This window comes from Podarcis tiliguerta (genome assembly GCF_965153285.1).
Source record: "Podarcis tiliguerta genome assembly, chromosome: 8".
NCBI classification, from domain to species: domain Eukaryota; kingdom Metazoa; phylum Chordata; class Lepidosauria; order Squamata; family Lacertidae; genus Podarcis; species Podarcis tiliguerta.
In genome coordinates this window covers 74,106,439-74,126,228 of record NC_139541.1, presented here as the reverse complement: position 1 = coordinate 74,126,228, position 19,790 = coordinate 74,106,439, and the positions used below count along the sequence as shown (strand labels likewise).

Below are 19,790 nucleotides of genomic sequence, written 5' to 3'. Positions count from 1 at the left end.
GTGCCAGTAACCAGGTGGAGAGGTGGAGAAGTGGGCATCTCCCAGGGTGAGAGGCTGGGTGAGAAAAAGGAAAGTACAAGGTGAAAATGGGGGGTGCCTGTCATTGGGAGTCGGGGAATGTGCTTGTGACTTGTCAATGCTGTGACTTGTTTGCAAAGCATTTTGAGGATGAAATTGCTTGCATCCACAGGGAACCTGACTCAGCTGTTACAGCAGATGAAACTCAAGGGGTGTCCAGAGCACTGTCTAGCTGTGATGTGTTGGATGAATTTCAATTGGTAAGATTCAAGGACATTGCCCCTTGCCCCTCTTGTCTGAGGAAAAGTAGCAGGGAGGGGACAGCTGACTGGGTCTGGGAGGTGATTAATGCCTCCTTGAAAGAGGGGGTGGTCCCTATCTACTTGAAAGAGGCAGTGGTGTGCCATTATCACAGATGGGTTACGTGGATCTCCCCCCAAGTTATTTCATAGTGGCCCTTGGAGGTGGGACATCTAAGATGGGACTTTTGGGGTGGTGTGTCATATGACATCTTCAATCAAACTCTAGAGGGTTGGGACATAACCAATAGACAGGAGGTAGTATACTAATACTACTGATGCCTGTTGTATGCATGACCAAAGTATCCTGCCAGGCTGCTCAATCAGAGGAATTGGGGGGGCAGTGTCTATGGCACTCTGTCTGAAGACAACTAGGAGAGACCTGTAGACCAGTTGCCATGCCTATCAAATTTGGGAGGGACCGTCTCTCTCAGACATTTTATGGGGCAGGGGGGAGTGAAGACCCCTTGCCACCTTGGAGTTGCCTCCTCTGTAAACTGGTGTTTGTTCAGTGCAGGTCAGAGTGCATATACTTTCCCTTAGGTATTTATTGATAAAATTTAAAAATCATAGAATCATAGAATCATAGAGTTGGAAGAGACCACAAGGGTCATCGAGTCCAACCCCCTGCCAAGCAGGAAACACCATCAGAGCACTCCTGACATATGGTTGTCAAGCCTCTGCTTAAAGACCTCCAAAGAAGGAGACTCCACCACACTCCTTGGCAGCAAATTCCACTGTCGAACAGCTCTTACTGTCAGGAAGTTCTTCCTAATGTTTAGGTGGAATCTTCTTTCTTGTAGTTTGTATCCATTGCTCCGTGTCCGCTTCTCTGGAGCAGCAGAAAACAACCTTTCTCCCTCCTCTATGTGACATCCTTTTATATATTTGAACATGGCTATCATATCACCCCTTAACCTCCTCTTCTCCAGGCTAAACATGCCCAGCTCCCTTAGCCGATCCTCATAAGGCATTGTTTCCAGGCCTTTGACCATTTTGGTTGCCCTCCTCTGTACACGTTCTAGTTTGTCAGTGTCCTTCTTGAACTGTGGTGCCCAGAACTGGACACAGTACTCCATGGGATGGAGGTTTCAAGGAGATTCAGATTTTTAACAATAGAGAGCCTCCATCTTGGAATAAGATAATACTACACATTATTGATGCTTATGATCTTCCTTGAGATATTCTGAGTGTGTTATATATTGAGGTGACACCTTGTCATATGAAATTTCATATTTAGAAGCATAATTTCATGGTCAAATGTGCTACTTGGCAAGTCTGTCCCAAGACATGTTGGCAGCTGAGGCAAGCCACAAAATAGTGCCTCCCCATTCCAGGAAGGAAGAGATAACTGCAGATCGACATCCGGAAGAATGTGAAGGGTGAAGAATAAAGATCTCCACAGGAAACAAGTATAGGAGGAGACCAGCAGCGCCTCCTATTGGCCAAGAGGCCACTAAAGAGGCAACCTGATTATGGGGGAGGGGCAGATCTGGTTTTTAAGAAGCGCAGTGTGACTGTTGTTGCTACTGTGCCAGCAGCAGGGGCAAGGAATTCCTTGGAGGCCAGATCTGCTGCCCTATGGATCCATCCTCCTAACATGGTTGCCTCACCTTGCCCCATGGGAGGAACCAGCTTGCACCTTGCTATGCCAAACTACCCATTCAGCCCCCTCACTATGTAAGCACATCACAAATACCAAACGGCGAAAAGCTTTTACAACTCTGTCATAGTTGAAGGTTGCTCTCGCTGCATCCCCTATGTTGTTTGCCTATGTAAAGGTAAGGGGCCTGAATATTCACCCAACTACTTACTGGTTTGTTCCATCTATGAGGACTTAAGACAAGCTTTCTTCAAATATTTAAATCTCCCAATTGAGAGGTTGATTGGTTATATGACTAGCTATTTATTAAGGGTAAAATGCCCTTACCCCTCTGAAAAATTGATCTGTCTTGCCTTTACAGTTACAATTATAAGGAGAAAAGTTTGTAGGGATCAGCGCTATTTTTCTAGATTTCACCACAGACTTGTTCCTTGTTCTCTTAGAATGGCAATGGCCCTAACCTGAGAGATGCCGGAGCTGAGCTCCAATGAACTCTGCCTTAAAATATGCTCTAATTTAAATCTTTCAAAGGAGAAACCTCTTATCTAATGAATCATCTGATTCTGATAATAATTTTACTTGTGCAATGTGTTAATTTTGTTTTTACTCTGTTTTATGCATTGTGTCTTTCGTAATCGGTGTGGCTAAACCAATAATAAATAATAATTGCATTTGTATCTGAAAGAAACAGATCTGAGAACCAGCATTTGATTCTCCATAACCATTTATTTTGCATTGTAATCGTCATTCCCCCTCATTGCCATAGATATTGGAATACACAAGGCGGAGGTCCACACTGTCCCATTCACTCTTCATGTTCAGGCTGGTGTGAGATTTGTGAAGCATTGTAACAACTTTCTTGGGCAACAAAAAGGACATAGCTCCCAGCTCCGATTATGTATTTTCGATTTTTCCTTGTGTCACAAAAATCTGTTGTTCCACAACCTTGGAAAGTGAAACTGCGGCTCTTAAATAAACCTGGGGGGGGGGGGAGAGAAATGTTGGCATTAGCACTGTACTCAGGGACTAGGAGATGGTTCCTATGAGGGTGAATGAGAATTTTAATAAGTTAGCTTTTAAAAGTGCATATTTAAGAAATCTGATAAATATCATAATTTCCTCAGAACATGAATATACAAAATTTTCAGCATTAGAAGTTCAGGTAAAAAATTAGATCAGATATAATTTAAAATTGCTATCATACCCAAAGGACTCTCAAGACACAAAGAATATTAATAAACAGGTTATACTTATAAGATATAATGAAATTAGAGAATTTGAAAACAGGCCTAATTGATAAGATTAACCAAATCAAATTCTTGCAATAAAATGGGAGGAATTCTATCCCTGCCATCTCCTGGCCATGTTAAAAGTCACATGCTATGGCCACACAGCAAGATCTGACAACAACACTCCCACCTTGGTGTCTGAACCTCGAGTGAACCTGCCATAAGTCAACAGGGTGATCCAGCAGCAAAAAAAGCTGGAGATGCACTTCATTGTCTCTCAGGATGGTTGGGTGCCAACTGAGGCTCCCTCATTGCCCCACTGTGATCTAAGTATCCAGAGAATCCTCCTTTTATTTTACCATATCTCTTTTCATGTTAAACACGTCAAACATAAAGCAGGTGAAAAAGGTGAATCCCAAGAGCCAATCAGGTACTCACCTCAGAATTCTTACTCAACCCTTAAAAGAGAAACTAGCAAAGCCAAGGCTGTAAAGGACAGCAGAAATGAGAGAAGAAAGAATGTAGGGCAGAAGCATCACAAATGGCCTGGAATCTGCCTCTGTCCTCCTGAGGCAAATCAGCCATATGCCCCTCCCCCATTCATTTCAAATTCCCTCTTAATGTAGCATTATTCCTGAAAAATATGCTGATAGGGAGGTTTCCATCTAAGTCTGGATCTAGACATATCAAAAAAAAAATTTGATATGTCTAGATCCAGGTGATATGATAGCCATCAAAAAATTGATTTTCAGTGGTACCTCAGGTTACAAACACTTTGGGTTACAGACTCCGCTAACCTGGAAGTAGTACCTCGGGTTAAGAACTTTATCTCAGGATAAGAACCGAAATAGTATGGCGGCAGTGGGAGGTCCCATTAGCTAAAGTGATATCTCAGGTTAAGAATGGTTTCAGGTTAAGAACGGACCTCCGGAACGAATTAAGTTCTTAACCAGAGGTACTAGGAAATCCTGTTGATGAAAGACGGTATTCCCAACCACCATCTGGTGTCAAATTGTTATAAGGCATATAAAGCGCTATATCTTTACAGATGTAGCTAAATCATGACATCAACAAATAATGTATGGTTGTAGAAAGGAACATATCCTCCCTCTCTTCCTCCTTCTGTGCATCCCCTAAATGAATTCTGAGGGTTTTCCCAATTCTGTGGAGCAGATTTTGGGAGGATACAGAGCACATACATGCAGAAGAGAGAGGAAATTCTAGTAGCAATGTTACCGATAAGCATTTCTACTTTAGATTGAATACACTGGGTCTCATTCCCAAGGCAGTTGATGGTCTTCTCACTTTTACACATTATGGTTCCTTTGGAGAAGCAGGATGGGCACTGCAAACCATTTTCAGCCAACATGTTGCGATCAGGAACTGCCAAAATCAAAAGTATAGTGAGCACGTTAATGTTTTGCTCTGTTTTTGTATCTCTGTTTTATATTAATTGAATCCACCCTAGGGCCTTCTAGTTTTGGTGGGGCATGAATGACCTTTACATAAAGGGGGGTGGGGGACTGTGAACTTTCTTCCCTTCTCAGTCTCTCAGAAGGTTTTCCTGCCATTGATTATGGTGTAGCCTGTATGAAAACCTATGCTCTTAGTCCCTTATCTTTGTATAGCGTTTCTGGCTGTCTTTTGCACTTCAGCAATGAACAAACCATAACTTTCTGTGAATTTCCTGAGACCCGCAGGTACAGGGCAGTATATAAATTCAAAAAATAATAATAATAAATAATAACTGCCAGCTTAGACAGTACTTATTTTGTCAATTAAAAGACTGACCAGAAGCAGGTCAAGGGTCATTTAGGAGGACACCTGGATAAGATAGGTGGGTTGTAAGGCCCATATTTGGAGCATCTAATTGAATGTTATCTTAAAGGGACCATTAATTATGCATAGGGAATGTTATAAAGGCATCTTGAAGATTGTATTCTTGGCCCCGATTTTTATTTTTATTTTTTTACTTATCCACTTGATTAATTAATGTAGGCAAAGTTCCAAAACTGACATAACTGACACTTCTTTGAAGGTTCTAAATCCTAGGAAATCAGCGTGACTCATGTCAGAAGCAATCTACTTCTGAGTTAACCATTTTGGGGGAGTGGGTCATTAAAATAGCAGATTAGCACAGCAGCACATCAAAGGAATGGAGGCTGCTCCCTGTGTAGTAATAAAACCAGGATTAGGTTTTATTAGAAAATGAGGGATGTGACCGTTCTCAGGAAAAGACAGACTGCCAAGGGAAGGATGCTGCTGTGTCTATGAGAGGGAGAGGACATGTTCTGCTGGATGTCTTCATTGTAGGCCTCAGGTTGTAAATATTTATGCATAACCATATATGATAAAAACACCACAGTGCATTATGAAACCACAGGAAACACAGAGCCTGGGTTACAGCATGCCTAGTACCCATGGAATCTCACATCACTTGGATATAGGGGTGATGTGTAACCATATCTTAACATACAGTAAAAATATGGCTGGGACTAGGATCACTGGCACTGTGCAGGATCAGATTCTCCCACCTATCAGAAGGATGATCTGATTCTGCATGGTGCTGCTTTGAGGGGCAAGAAGAAGGAGAGGCCTGGTTGGAAAGGGAACCCATCCCTTCTCTGGCAGACGTATCTGCCAAGTAAAAGGTAAAGGGACCCCTGACCATTAGGTCCAGTCGCGAAGGACTCTGGAGTTGCGGTGCTCATCTTGCTTTATTGGCTGAGGGAACCGTCATTTGTCTGCAACCAGCCTCCGGGTCATCTGGCAGCATGACTAAGCCACTTCTGGTGAACCAGATCAGTGCACTGAAACACCGTTTACCTTCCCATTGGAGCAGTATCTATTTTATCTACTTGTACTTCGTGCTTTTGGCAGGAGTAGGTACCCAGCAACGGGAGCTCACCCTTTTGCGGGGAATCGAACTGCTGACCTTCTGACTGGCAAGCCCTAGTCTCTGTGGTTTAACCCATAGCGTCACCCATGTCTCTAGCTAGGTCCCTCTTTTTCACAGTTTCTCCTCATGACTGTCTCCCCGTCCTGCCTGTCTCTCCATCCCTTGAGAGCCCCTAATAGTCCTGAGCTGCTCAACCCAACCTGTAGCCACCTGGGGCTGTCTCACCCCATTTAAATGAGGCACAGATTCTCTAAGTACTGCTGATTGACTAAGGATCCAGGCCATGGCCAAATTCAGTGGAAAACCCTAGCATGTTAATGATTCTAAATTGATGCAGAAACGTACGGCTGAGAAATGCATTGTTACAGAGTTCAGTCTTGCAGCAGTGCTTCTTCATCTGAAAGAATTTACCATCCCCTGCAGTGAAGCTGTAATGGCCTGAGGAACAGATTCTGGATGACGAGCATTGATTCAAAAGTTGCACTTGGAATTTCACTATGAAAAAGAATTTGAAAGAAATATCTAGATATGAAGGTTTATTGCTGCTAAGACACATTCATTGTAATGGTTCCAATTTTCTGTAAAAGATGCTTGCCAAGGATGGGTTGAATAATAGTGAGAGTAGAGAAGCCAATATAACTCAGATGATACTACCCTGGTCTTGGCTAAGTTCCTCTCAGGAGTAATAATAAATAGAAAACTAGATACTGTGGATAAAACAATGTAACCGCCTTTTAATCTTCCCTGTATTTCTCTTTTATTTTGCTTTTGAAAATGATTTTGTGGGTCTTTCGACAGAAATAAATAATGTTGTTGTTCTTGACAGTATAAGTTGCATTTTCAGCTGAATTTCAGAAACCACTTGAAGCAGCCATTGTCCAGAGCTATTTCAATGGATTTTGCTTGATTTGCTCAATGCAAACAGCTAGAAGTCTGTAAATTTTGATAATCAACCCAATTTGCAATGGGGTGTGAATAATTTCGATTGCAACCGTAGTTTGTAAAATATAACCGAAGCTTTCAAAACTTTATTACGATCATAGACCAGAGTAAAAGGCATTAAATTTGGAATGAATGTAGAACTTCATTTCAGGTCCAATCTGCAGCATGAAGAATCAGGGCTTCTTCTGTACTTCTGACAATACATGTGCCATAGACTGCATTCTCTCTGCTAGTTGATCATAACCATTTATAGGTGGGAAAATACTTCCCTGAACTCCTGTTGCCCAACCCAAGATACTTGGCAGTGGTTTAAAGACTGCCTCAAGGCAAATCTAAAAAAATGTAGTATCAACACTGACAACTGGCAAACACTGGCCTGCGAGCACTCCAGTTGGAGAACAGCCTTTACCAAAGGTGTCATAGGCTTTGAAGACTTTGAAGACACTTGAACTCAGGACGCAAGGGAGAAACGTGCTAGGAGGAAGGCACGCTTGGCAAATCCACACCTTGATCAACTCCCCCCAACTGTGGAAACCAATGCCCATACTGTGGAAGGACATGTGGAATTGGCCACCACAGTCACTTACAGACTCATTGTTAAAACCATGTTTATGGAAGACAAACTTACTCAGCTACAAGTGAGCACCAAGGAAGAATACTTGGCAGGGCACTTCAACTGCACCAACCTCACTGTCCCATTTCCCCTCTCCCTGAAGTATGTAGCAATGATGTAGGAACAGATGGTCAAGTGAGCACCACCATCCCACCCAGAATAGCCCCAAGGTATTTTGGCACCTGAGGCAAACCACAAAATGGTGGGTGAATATGCGCATCAAGATGGAAATCTGATGCTTGTGATCAGGTGGTTTTAGATTCCCCATTTTCAAATGTTAGTGATTCCTTATTTCAGGATTGGGAAGCTGTGATCCTCCAGATGCTGCTGGACTACATCTCCCACCATCTCTGACTGGTGGCCAGGATAGATGAGGCAGATGGGAGTTCTGATTCAGCTTATGTGCCACAGCTTGCTTACCACTAATTTAGTAATTCCAAAAACAAAAGACAAAAAACCAGATAAATCTTACTTAAATTTGTACGCAGAACACTGGCAACACAGAAATCTTGACGAAATTTACAATCTATTCTTAAATATCCATCATATGTCAGTCCAGTCCTGTTTAATGCGTATCTGCAGCTCAGAGGCAATGCTGTGGACAGGAGCAAAAGATTAGTTCATGGATTGTTATTAACATTAACATTATTATTAGGTTTCCTGGTTTCCTTCATTTGACACAGAGAAGGAGATGAGAGTGAATTAAATCTTTTAAATGAAATGGTGTCCAGGTTAATAAGATCTTTCAATAAAATAAAATGAGTAAAAGCCATTGGTCAGACACTGGTTTAATTATTTCCAAGAGGTAAACCCTATCTGTCCCATGGCCCATTTTTCGTCCCATCCACTCTATCACTTCAATGCCTTTTTTTCTTCTACTGTTGAATTACAATCTTAGATGTGAGCTTAGATAAAGGAGCAATGGCCAGATGAGCAGCAGGTAGGCTTATCCCATCATTTACGCATGTAAAAAAGCATTGTGGAAACTGGGTACCTTCTGGAGGAATACTCTGTACCATCACTTACTAGACCTCTTGTGGAGAAGATTTTGCATTTCAACCAGTTTTAAGCAGAGTTAAATGAACAGGGTTAGATCCAGGTTCCCCTTCGTGGATCACTGCTTTGCCGTGGCAAAGGGGCTTGAATAACTCAGAGAAGCTATGAGCTATGCCGTGCAGGGCCACCCAACATGGACAGGTCATAGTGTAGAGTTTTGACCAAACGTGATCCACCTGGAGCAGGAACCGGCAAGCCACTCCAGTATCCCTGCCAAGAAAACTCCATGGACAAAGACAACAGGCATATAAAAGTTATGACGCTGGAAGATGAGCTCCTCAGGTCGGAAGGCGTCCAACATGCTACTGAGGAAGAGCGGAGGACAAGTACAAGTAGATTCAGAGCTGATAAAGTGGCTGGGCCAAAGCCGAAAGGTTGCTCAGTTGTGGATATGCCTGGAAGCGAAAAGAAGGTCCAATGCTGTAAAGAAAAATATTGCATAGGAACCTGGAATGTAAGAACCATGAACCTGGGTAACTTGGATGTGGTCAAAAATAAGATGGCAAGAATAAATATTGACATCCTGGGCATCAGTGAACTAAAATGGACGGGAATGGGCGAATTCAGTTCGGATGACCATCGTGTCTACTATTGTGGGCAAGAATCCCGTAAAAGAAATGGAGTGGCCCTCATAGTCAACAAAAGAGTGGCGAAAGTGTACTGGGATGCAGTCTCAAAAATGATAGAATGATATCGATATGAATCCAAGGCAGACCTTTTAACTTCACAGTAATCCAAGTTTATGCACCAACCACTGGTGCTGAAGAAACTGAAATTGACCTGTTCTATGAAGACTTACAACACCTTATAGAAATGACACCAAAGAAGGATGTTCTTCTCATTATAGGGGATTGGAATGCTAAAGTAGGGAGTCAAGAGATAAAAGGAACAACTGGCAAGTTTGGCCTTGGAATTCAAAACGAAGCAGGGCAAAGGCTAATAGAGTTCTGTCAAGAGAACAAGCTGGTCATCACAAACACTCTTTTCCAACAACACAAGAAACGACTCTACACATGGACATCACCAGATGGGCAGCATCGAAATCAGATTGATTATATTCTCTGCAGCCAAAGATGGAGAAGCTCTATACAGTCAGCAAAAACAAAACCTGGAGCTGACTGTGGCTTCTTATAGCAAAATTCAAGCTTAAACTGAAGAAAGTAGGAAAAACCACTGGGCCGGTAAGATACAATCTAAACCAAATCCCTTATGAATACACAGTGGAAGTGAGGAACAGGTTTAAGGATTTAGATTTGGTGGACAGAGTGCCTGAAGAACTATGGATGGAGGCTCGTAACATTATACAGGAAGCAGCAACCAAAACCATCCCAATGAAAAGGAAATGCAAGAAAGCAAAGTGGCTGTCCAACGACGCCTTACAAATAGCGGGGGAGAGAAGGCAAGCAAAATGTGAGGGAGATAGTGAAAGATACAGGAAACTGAATGCAGATTTCCAAAAAATAGCAAGGAGAGACAAGAAGGCCTTCTTAAACGAGCAATGTAAAGAAACAGAGGAAAAAAATAGAATGGGAAAACCAGAGATCTCTTCAAGAAAATTGGAGATATGAAAGGAAGATTTTGTACAAAGATTACCATAATAAAAGACAGAAGTGGAAAGGACCTAACAGAAGCAGAAGACATCAAGAAGAGGTGGCAAGATTACACAGATGAGCTATACCAGAAAGAAATGGATGTCTCGTACACCCCAGGTAGTGTGGTTGCTGACCTTGAGCCAGACATCCTAGAGAGTGAAGTCAAATGGGCCTTAGAAAGCACTGCTAATAACAAGGCTAGCTGAACTATTTAAAATTTTAAAAGATGATGCTGTTAAGGTGCTACACTCAATATCCCAGCAAGTTTGGAAAACTCAGCAGTGGCCAGAGGACTGGAGAAGATCAGTCTACATCCCAATCCCAAAGAAGGGCAGTGCCAAAGAATGCTCCAACTACGGCACAATTGCACTCATTTCACACGCTAGCAAGGTTATGCTTAAAATTCTACAAGGAAGGCTCAAGCAGTATGTGGACCGAGACTCCCAGAAGTGCAAGCTGGATTTAGAAGAGGCAGAGGAACCAGAGACCAAATTGCAAACATGCGCTGGATTATGGAGAAAGCTAGAGAGTTCCAAAAACAACTACTTCTGCTTCATTGACTATGCAAAAGCCTTTGACTGTGTCGACCACAGCAAACTCTGGCAAGTTCTTAAAGAAATGGGAGTGCCTGATCACCTCATCCGTCTCCTGAGAAATCTCTATGTGGGACAAGAAGCTGCAGTTAGAACTCGATATGGAACAACTGATTGGTTCAAAATTGGGAAAGGAGTACGACAAGGCTGTATATTGTCTCCCTGCTTATTTAACTTATATGCAAAATTCATCATGCGAAAGGCTGGGCTGGATGAATCCGAAGCCGGAATTAAGATTGCTGGAAGAAATATCAACAACCTCAGATATGCAGATGACACAACCTTGATGGCAGAAAGTGAGGAGGAATTAAAGAACCTATTATTGAGGGTGAAAGAGGAGAGTGCAAAATATGGTTTGAAGCTCAACATAAAAAAAACAACGAAGATCATGGCCACTGGTCCCATCACTTCCTGGCAAATAATGGAAGAAATGGAGGCAGTGAGAGATTTTTCTTTCTTGGGCTCCATGATCACTGCAGATGGTGACAGCAGTCACGAAATTAAAAGACGCCTGCTCCTTGGGAGAAAGGCGATGGCAAACCTAGACAGCATCTTAAAAAGCAGAGACATCACCTTACCAACAAAGGTCCGTATAGTTAAAGCCATGGTTTTCCCAGTAGTGATGTATGGAAGTGAGAGCTGGACCATCAAGAAGGCTGATCGCCGAAGAATTGATGCTTTTGAATTATGGTGTCTGGAGGAGACTCTTGAGAGTCCCATGGACTGCAAGAAGTTCAAACGTATCCATTCTTAAGGAAATCAGCCCTGAGTGCTCACTGGAAGAACAGATCGTGAAGCTGAGGCTCCAATACTTTGGCCACCTCATGGGAAGAGAAGATTCCCTGGAAAAGACCCTGATGTTGGGAAAGATGAAGGGCACAAGGAGAAGGGGACAACAGAAGACGAGATGGTTGGACAGTGTTCTCGAAGCTACAAACATGAGTCTGACCAAACTGCGGGAGGCAGTGGAAGACAGGAGTGCCTGGCGTGCTCTGGTCCATGGGGTCACGAAGAGTCGGACACGACTAAACGACTAAACAACAACAAGATCCTGGTTAAGAGAGTTGGTCTTTAAGGGTTCTACTAGCTATGCTAGGGCAACTCACCTATTAAAAAGGTTGACAATGTATTTTTTGGGGGGGGGGTAGGACAGTTAAGAGCGGAGAAAGAGGGGACTTCCTGGAAGCACATACTGTTCTGCATGACATGGACAAAGTGGAAATACATTTTGATCCCTCTCTTGTAAGACTGACAAAGCTACCAATATGAATGGTCTCCCAAAAGGTTTAGGCGAATGATGCAGAATTACGCTTCCAGTGGCTACTAAACATAGTACCTTCAGTTACTAGCATATTTCAAATATCATTTTAAAATTCTATCTATTTTAGTTGCTCTTGGCTTCATTTTTATTTATTTATTTGATTTCTGCACTTGCCTCCAAGCAGCTCAAGGCTGTGTACATGGTTTTCTGCTCCCCATTTTATCCTCACAAGAACCCTGTGAGGTCGGTTAAGCTGAGCTTTAGTGACTGGTACAAGAGCTCCCAGCGAGCTTTGTGGCTGAGTGGGGATTTGAACCCTGGTCTCCTGGATCCTTGTCTGACCCTCTAATGACTACAACACACTAGCTCTCTTAAATTCAGCTCTCCATATTCCTCTGTCCTCTAAATATTATTTCTGTAAAAGTTCCCCATCCTACTGGTTCCTACTTACCTGGAGAAAGCAGGGGCAAGAGGAGGCATGTGCTGAGAAGTGCCTTCATCATTCTAGAAAGAGAACTGATGCCCGTAGAGGCTTACTTAGAGGGATTTATAGGCTACGTGTTTGTGCTGCAAGCAACACTTGGGGACAAATGTTCAATGAGTTCTTGGAAGAGGAGGGTTTTTTTCCCCATTGGCATAAAGACATAGAGAAAATGATGAAATTCAAAGCTCACTGTTGAAATTGTCTGAATTATTTCACCACAATCTCATTAGTTGTCAACAGGCACTTTTCAAGTTTCTTCCTCTATACAGTTACCGTATTTTTCACTCTATAGGACGCACTTTTTCCCTCCTAAAAAGCAAGGGAAAATGTATGTGCATCCTATGGAGCGAATACGGGGGGGGGGCAGGCAGGAAAAGCCCCCAAGAGCCACACACAAGCTCCGTGCGCTCTTGCGGGCTTTTCCCCAGGAGGAAAAGCCTACAGGAGAAAGCCTCCTAGAAAAGCCTACAGGAGCCACACACACTTTAAAGAGCGTGCGGCTTCTGTGGGCTTTTACGGGAGGTGGGGGAATCCCCCCCACACACATCCCAGAAAAGCCAGGAGAAGCCGCGCAGCCACTTTAAAGAGCGCACGGCTTCTGCGGGCTTCTGCGGGAGGTGAGGGAATTCCCCAACCTCCCAAAAAAGCCAGAAGAAGCCACACAGCCCCTTTAAAGAGCGCATGGCTTCTGCGGGCTTCTGCAGGAGGTGAGGGAATTCCCCAACCTCCCAGAAAATCCAGGAGAAGCCACACAGCCCCTTTAAAGAGCATGCGGCTTCTGCGGGCTTTTGCAGGAGGGGGGGAATTCCCCCACCTCATAGAAAAGCCAGCAGAAGCTGTGCAGCCTTTAAAGAGTGTGCCACTCTTGGGGGCTTTTCCCCAGGAGGGAGAAGGGACTGGCTGGCTGCGTGAGTCCCTTCTCCCTCCTCGTAGAAAAGCCAACAGGAGCCGTGCACTCCTTAAAGGGTGCGTGGCTCCTATGGACTTTTACGGGAGATGGGGTAATTCCCCAACCTCCCGCAAAGGAAGGAAGAAGGTCTGGGAGAAGCGCACAGGCTGCCTGCAGCCTGTCCGCTGCTCACAGAGCTGGGGGGGGGGGGGAATCATATTTTTTTCCTTGATTTCCCCCTCTGAAAACTAGGTGGGCCCTATGGTCAGGTGCACCCTATGGAGCGAAAAATACGGTAATATAAAATTTAAATTCTGACGGCACGCAATAAAGGAGCTGAGAACCAAAAAAGGCAATGGCAAAGCCTTACAAGAAACCTCCTCAATACAGTCTCCATCGAAGGATTCCTCTTCTAAAGAAGAGAAAAGCCTGGATACTAGATCCATCCCAGCAAAGCTGCGAAGGATGGGATGAGCTGTGGTTAAAATGTTGACTTCATATTGCAGCGCACGTGGCTGCAATGGAGGTTTCAACCAGTAAAACTGATCCACACAGAAAAAAGGAGGGTGACTCAGTGGCAGCAAAGCAATCACTTCAGGGGCAGGCAAGTAAGGCTGAGGTAGAAAGCAGAGTGATACCTCTGGATACGAAAACTTCTGGCTACGAATGCTTCGGGTTACGAACTCCACTAACCTGGAAGTAGCTGCTCCTGGTTGCGAACTTTGCCCCAGGATGCGAATGGAAATCGCGCACAGCAGGAGGTCCCATTAGTGAACGTTCGCCTGAGGATAATAATGAATTAAGTTCTTAAGCAGAGGTACCACTGTAAGGTAATGTTACTGCAGGACCACAAACAGCTCCAAATGAGCAACTTGTTCCAAGAAGGCTGCAAAGTCAATTGAGGCCATGTGACTATGCTCATCATTAAAAATAGAAAAAATAATTCTGAGTCAATGCCTCTATTTTTGCATTTCTTTCTGAGTTGGAAAGAGCAATATACTTTTTCTCTTCTTACAGGCCACTAATTAAAGTGCAATGAAAGCCTCAAGGTATTGCTCAGGTGACTGCTCAGCTGGGAAAGCTAGACATAGCTCAGGGCTATTGAAAGGTGCCAGGGACACACTGGTAGGCACTTAATAGAATACAGTGACACCAAAATCATTACTGAGAGCTGATTAAATCATTTTACTGAACTTTCCCCCTCTTTGTTCTAATTGTGTCAGATTGTTGTGAAAGGCAGAGGATACTTTGAGCCAGCTGATTTGTTTAGTGATGACTATCCTTAGCCACATTGTCTTGAACTGAATCCAGCTACGTAGTTGTTTATCCCTGCTTCAAATCCCACCCTCCATTTTCAGAAGACAAGAAGAACCCTGTAGTGTAGCAGCATCGTACTTGGAGTTGCTGATCAGATGTCCATGGGTACAGGACTATCATAACAGGAGGGCAGTCGCCCACTCCCCCTGTTCTCCCCCAGCAACTGGAAATGGTATATCCATCAAACTAATTGCCACTGATAGCCTCTTCCATAAATGTGACTAGTCCGCTGTTAGGTCTATCCAACTGTGGCTTTCACTGCTGATGTGGGTTTTCTTCAGCTCAGCCAGTAGAGCATGAAACTCTCAATCTCATGGTCGAGTCCCATGGAGGGAATTGCAGTGGTTAGAATCATAGAATCATAGAGTTGGAAGAGACCACAAGGGCCATCGAGTCCAACTCCCTGCCAAGCAGGAAACACCATCAGAGCACTCCTGACATATGGTTGTCAAGCCTCTGCATAAAGACCTCCAAAGAAGGAGACTCCACCACACTCCTTGGCAGCAAATTCCACTGTCAAACAGCTCTTACTGTCAGGAAGTTCTTCCTAATGTTTAGGTGGAATCTTCTTTCTTGTAGTTTGGATCCATTGCTTCGTGTCCGCTTCTCTGGAGCAACAGAAAACAACCTTCCTCCCTCCTCTATGTGACATCCTTTTATATATTTTTTAACATGGCTATCATATCACCCCTTAACCTCCTCTTCTCCAGGCTAAACATGCCCAGCTCCCTTAGCCGTTCCTCATAAGGCATCGTTTCCAGGCCTTTGACCATTTTGGTTGCCCTCCTCTGGACACGTTCCAGTTTGTCAGTGTCCTTCTTGAACTGTGGTGCCCAGGACCGGACACAGTACTCCAGGTGAGGTCTGACCAGAGCAGAATACATTGGCACTATTACTTCCCTTAATCTAGATGCTATACTGATGCAGCCCAGAATTGCATTGGCTTTTTTAGCTGCCGCGTCACACTGTTGGCTCATGTCAAGTTTGTGGTCAACCAAGACTCCTAGATCCTTTTCACATGTACTGCTCTCAAGCCAGGTGTCACCCATCTTGTATTTGTGCCTCTCATTTTTTTTGCCCAAGTGCAATACTTTACATTTCTCCCTGTTAAAATTCATCTTGTTTCTTTTGGCCCAGTTCTCTAATCTGTCAAGGTCGTTTTGAAGTGTGATCCTGTCCTCTGGGGTGTTAGCCACCCCTCCCAGTTTGGTGTCATCTGCAAATTTGATCAGGATGCCCTTGAGTCCATCATCCAAATTGTTGATAAAGATGTTGAATAAGACCGGGCCCAAGACAGAACCCTGTGGCACCCCACTAGTCACTCTTCTCCAGGATGAAGAGGAACCATTGATGAGCACCCTTTGCGTTCGGTCAGTCAGCCAGTTACAAATCCACTGAGTGGTAGCATAGTCAAGACCGCATTTTACCAGCTTCTTTACAAGAATATCATGGGGCACCTTGTCAAATGCCTTGCTGAAATCAAGGTAGGCTACATCCACTGCATTCCCTTCATCTACCAGGCTTGTAATTCTGTCAAAAAATGAGATCAGGTTCGTCTGACATGACTTATTTTTCAGAAATCCATGCTGACTATTGGTGATCACAGCATTCCTTTCTAGGTGCTCACAGACTGTTTGCTTAATGATCTGCTCCAGAATCTTCCCTGGTATTGATGCCAGACTGACTGGGCGGTAATTATTTGGGTCCTCTCTTTCCCCCTTTTTGGAAATAGGGACAACATTTGCCCTCCTCCAGTCTGCCGGGACTTCGCCTGTTCTCCAGGAATTCTCAAAGATGACTGCCAGTGGTTCTGAGATCACATCTGCCAGTTCTTTTAATACTCTTGGATGCAGTTCATCTGGCCCTGGAGACTTGAATACATCTAAACTAGCCAAGTATTCTTGTACTATCTCCTTAGTTATTCTGGGCTGTGTTTCCTCTGCTGAATCATTTGCTCCAAATTCTTCAGGTCGGGCATTGTTTTCTTTATCGAAGAAGACTGAGGCAAAGAAGGCATTGAGGAGTTCAGCCCTTTTTGTGTCCCCTGTTTGCATTTCACCATCTTCTCCTCTGAGTGACCCCACTGTTTCTTTGTTCTTCCTTTTGCTACGAACATACCCATAAAAGCCTTTTTTGTTGCTTTTAACCTCTCTAGCAAGCCTGAGTTCATTCTGTGCTTTAGCTTTTCTGACTTTGTGTCTACACGTGCTGGCTATTTGTTTGAATTCCTCTTTGGTGGTTTCCCCCCTTTTCCATTTTTTGTACACATTCTTTTTTAATCTTAACTCAGTTAAAAGTTCTTTAGATAGCCACCCTGGCTTCTTTAGGCACCTTCCATGTTTCCGTCTCATTGGTATTGCCTGAAGTTGTGCTTTTACTATCTCCCTCTTAACAAACTCCCAGCCATCATGAACTCCCTTTCCTTTTAGTATTACTGTCCATGGGATCTCACCCAGCACTTCCCTAAGTTTTATGAAATCAGCTTTCTTAAAGTCAAGAAATTGAGTCCTAGTATGCTTGGCTGCTCCTTTCCTCTGTATAGTAAACTTCAGAAGAGCATGATCAGTCGCGCCTAATGATCCTTCCACTTCTACCCCACTAACCAGGTCATCAACATTGGTTAGGACCAGATCTAAAATGGCTGTTCCTCTTGTTGCTTCTCCCACTTTCTGGACAATGAAGTTGTCTGCAAGGCCAGTGAGGAATCTGTTTGACCTTATGCTCTTGGCTGAGTTTGACATCCAACAAATATCCGGGTAATTGAAGTCCCCCATTACTACTATCTCCCCATTACTACTATCTTTTGCATGCTTGGCCATCTGTTCCAGGAAGGCATCATCTATGTCCTCTGTTTGGCTTGGGGATCTATAGTAAACTCCCACAATGAGGTCACTGTTATTCTTCTCTCCCTTAATTTTCACCCAAATGCTCTCACTTTGGCTTTGAGGTTCTAAATATTGGATCTCTTCACAGGTATACACATCCCTGACATATAACGCCACTCCTCCTCCTTTCTTGTCTGGTATGTTTCTCTGAAATAGATTGTATCCCTCCATTATTACATTCCAATCGTGGGACTTATCCCACCAGGTTTCAGTGATGCCTATTATGTCATATTTAGTTTGCTGTACCAAGAGCTCAAGCTCATCTTGTTTATTTCCCATGCTTTGTGCATTAGTGTACAGACATTGAAGTCCATTAATCATTCCCCCGTGTCTCTTATTTAAGGATTTTTTTTCTCCCACCACTAGGTCTGCGTGCTGTTTGCTCCATTTGGTCTATGACATTTGGATGATCATCTTCATCAGTTGATAGACTCCTACCTTCAGGAGCACTGTCTCCCTCCCCCACATTAGTCAGTTTAAAGCCCTCCTGATGAGGTTTCTGAGATTTTTGGCAAAAACATTCCTCCCATCCGTTGTGAGGTGCAGCCCATCGCTTGCCAGAAGTTCATCTTCAAGAGACTGCAGTCCGTGATCTAAGAATCCAAACCGTTCCTGTTTACACCATTTGCGAAGCCAGCTGTTCACTTCCACTATTTTTCCCTCTCTCCCTGGGCCACGTCGTTCAACTGGGAGGACAGATGAGATGACAATTTGTGCATTTAATTGCTTCAATTTCCTGCCCAGAGCCTTGTAGTCTCTTTTAATCTTCTGGAGGCTATTGCTTGCAGTGTCATTGGTTCCCACATGAACCAAGAGGAAGGGGTATTTGTCAGTGGGTTTTATGATTCCTTGCAGTCGTTCAGTGGACTAGATCACTCTTGAGGTCCCTTCCAACTCTACAATTCTATGATTAAACTGAAGAATTTTGCTGATGCAGGTTATGCTTCGTTTCTTCTCTTTTTTAAAATAATTTTTATTACATTTTCAGTATTTTTGTAATCACAATAGCCATACATTAATCCATATGCTCAAACATTGCTCTATCCGAGCATCGACCTCCTCCCGCCCCTTTTTCTGACTTCAGTACGTAATTACTTTATTCTTAGCATTTCTATAACCACTTTTTTACCTTCTCTCTTATTTTTATATTTCCCTTTATATTGTCATTACAAAACATTTCAACTCAAAGCTACAAATGTTTTCAGATGTTTACAATATTCTTTCATGTATAATATAAATTTGCTCCAATCCTTTTGAAACAGTTCGTCCGGATCTTCCCCGTCAGCTTTAATTCCCCCACCTCCCCCAAAAGCAGGGAGAAGGTCTGGTCTGGGAGAAGCGCACAGGCTGCTCGCTTCTGTCCGCTTCTGCCCAAACTGTGGGCTTTTGCGGGAGGTGGGGGAATTCCCCCACCTCCCGCAAAAGAAGGAAGAAGGTCTGGGAGAAGCGCACAGGCTGCCAGAAGCCTGTCCGCTGCTCGCAGAGCTGGGGGGGGGGAATCATATTTTTCCCCTTGATTTCCCCCTCTGAAAGCTAGATGGGCCCTATGGTCAGGTGCGCCTTATGGAGCGAAAAATACGGTAATTTAAAATTTAAATTCTGACAGCACCCAATAAAGGAGCTGAGAACAAAAAAAGGCAATGGCAAAGCCTTACAAGAAACCTCCTCAATACAGTCTCCATCTAAGGATTCCTCTTCTAAAGAAGAGAAAAGCCTGGATACGAGATCTATCCCAGCAAGGCTGCAAAGTATAGGATGAGCTGCGGTTAAAATGTTGACTTCATATTGCAGCGCATGTGGCTGCAATGGAGGTTTCAACCAGTAAAACTGATCCACACAGAAAAAGAAGGGTGACTCAGTGGCAGCAAAGCAATCACTTCAGGGGCAGTTTGTCGCACTGATTCTGGATCTTCCCCATCAGCTTTGCTAACTCAACGTATTCCACCATCTTACTCCGCCATTCTTCCAGTGCTGGAATCTCTTGTAATTTTCATTTCTGAGCCAGGAGTATCCTTGTGGCCATTGTGGCTAACATATATAGATTCACATCTTTTTTAAAAATTTCATCTGCAATTTGACCTAACAAAAATAAATTTATAAGATTATGCTT

General features: G+C 43.6%; 1 protein-coding gene across 4 annotated transcripts in view; it reads right to left on the bottom strand.

The window, feature by feature from the left end:
• Positions 1-19,790, bottom strand: part of LOC310684624 (uncharacterized protein) — a 211,110-nt gene that overhangs the window by 21,618 nt on the left and 169,702 nt on the right. The window contains exons 2-5 of one of the 4 annotated variants that reach the window (XR_014514772.1): positions 8,076-8,198; positions 6,394-6,543; positions 4,386-4,532; positions 2,646-2,898 (exon numbers count right to left, since the gene is read on the bottom strand). The gene's annotated coding sequence lies outside the window, so the exon portion shown is untranslated. Of the gene's footprint in view, positions 1-2,645; positions 2,899-4,385; positions 4,533-6,393; positions 6,544-8,075; positions 8,199-19,790 lie in introns of those variants that run through there. The other 3 variants (XR_014514774.1, XR_014514771.1, XR_014514773.1) reach the window with 3 other exon arrangements.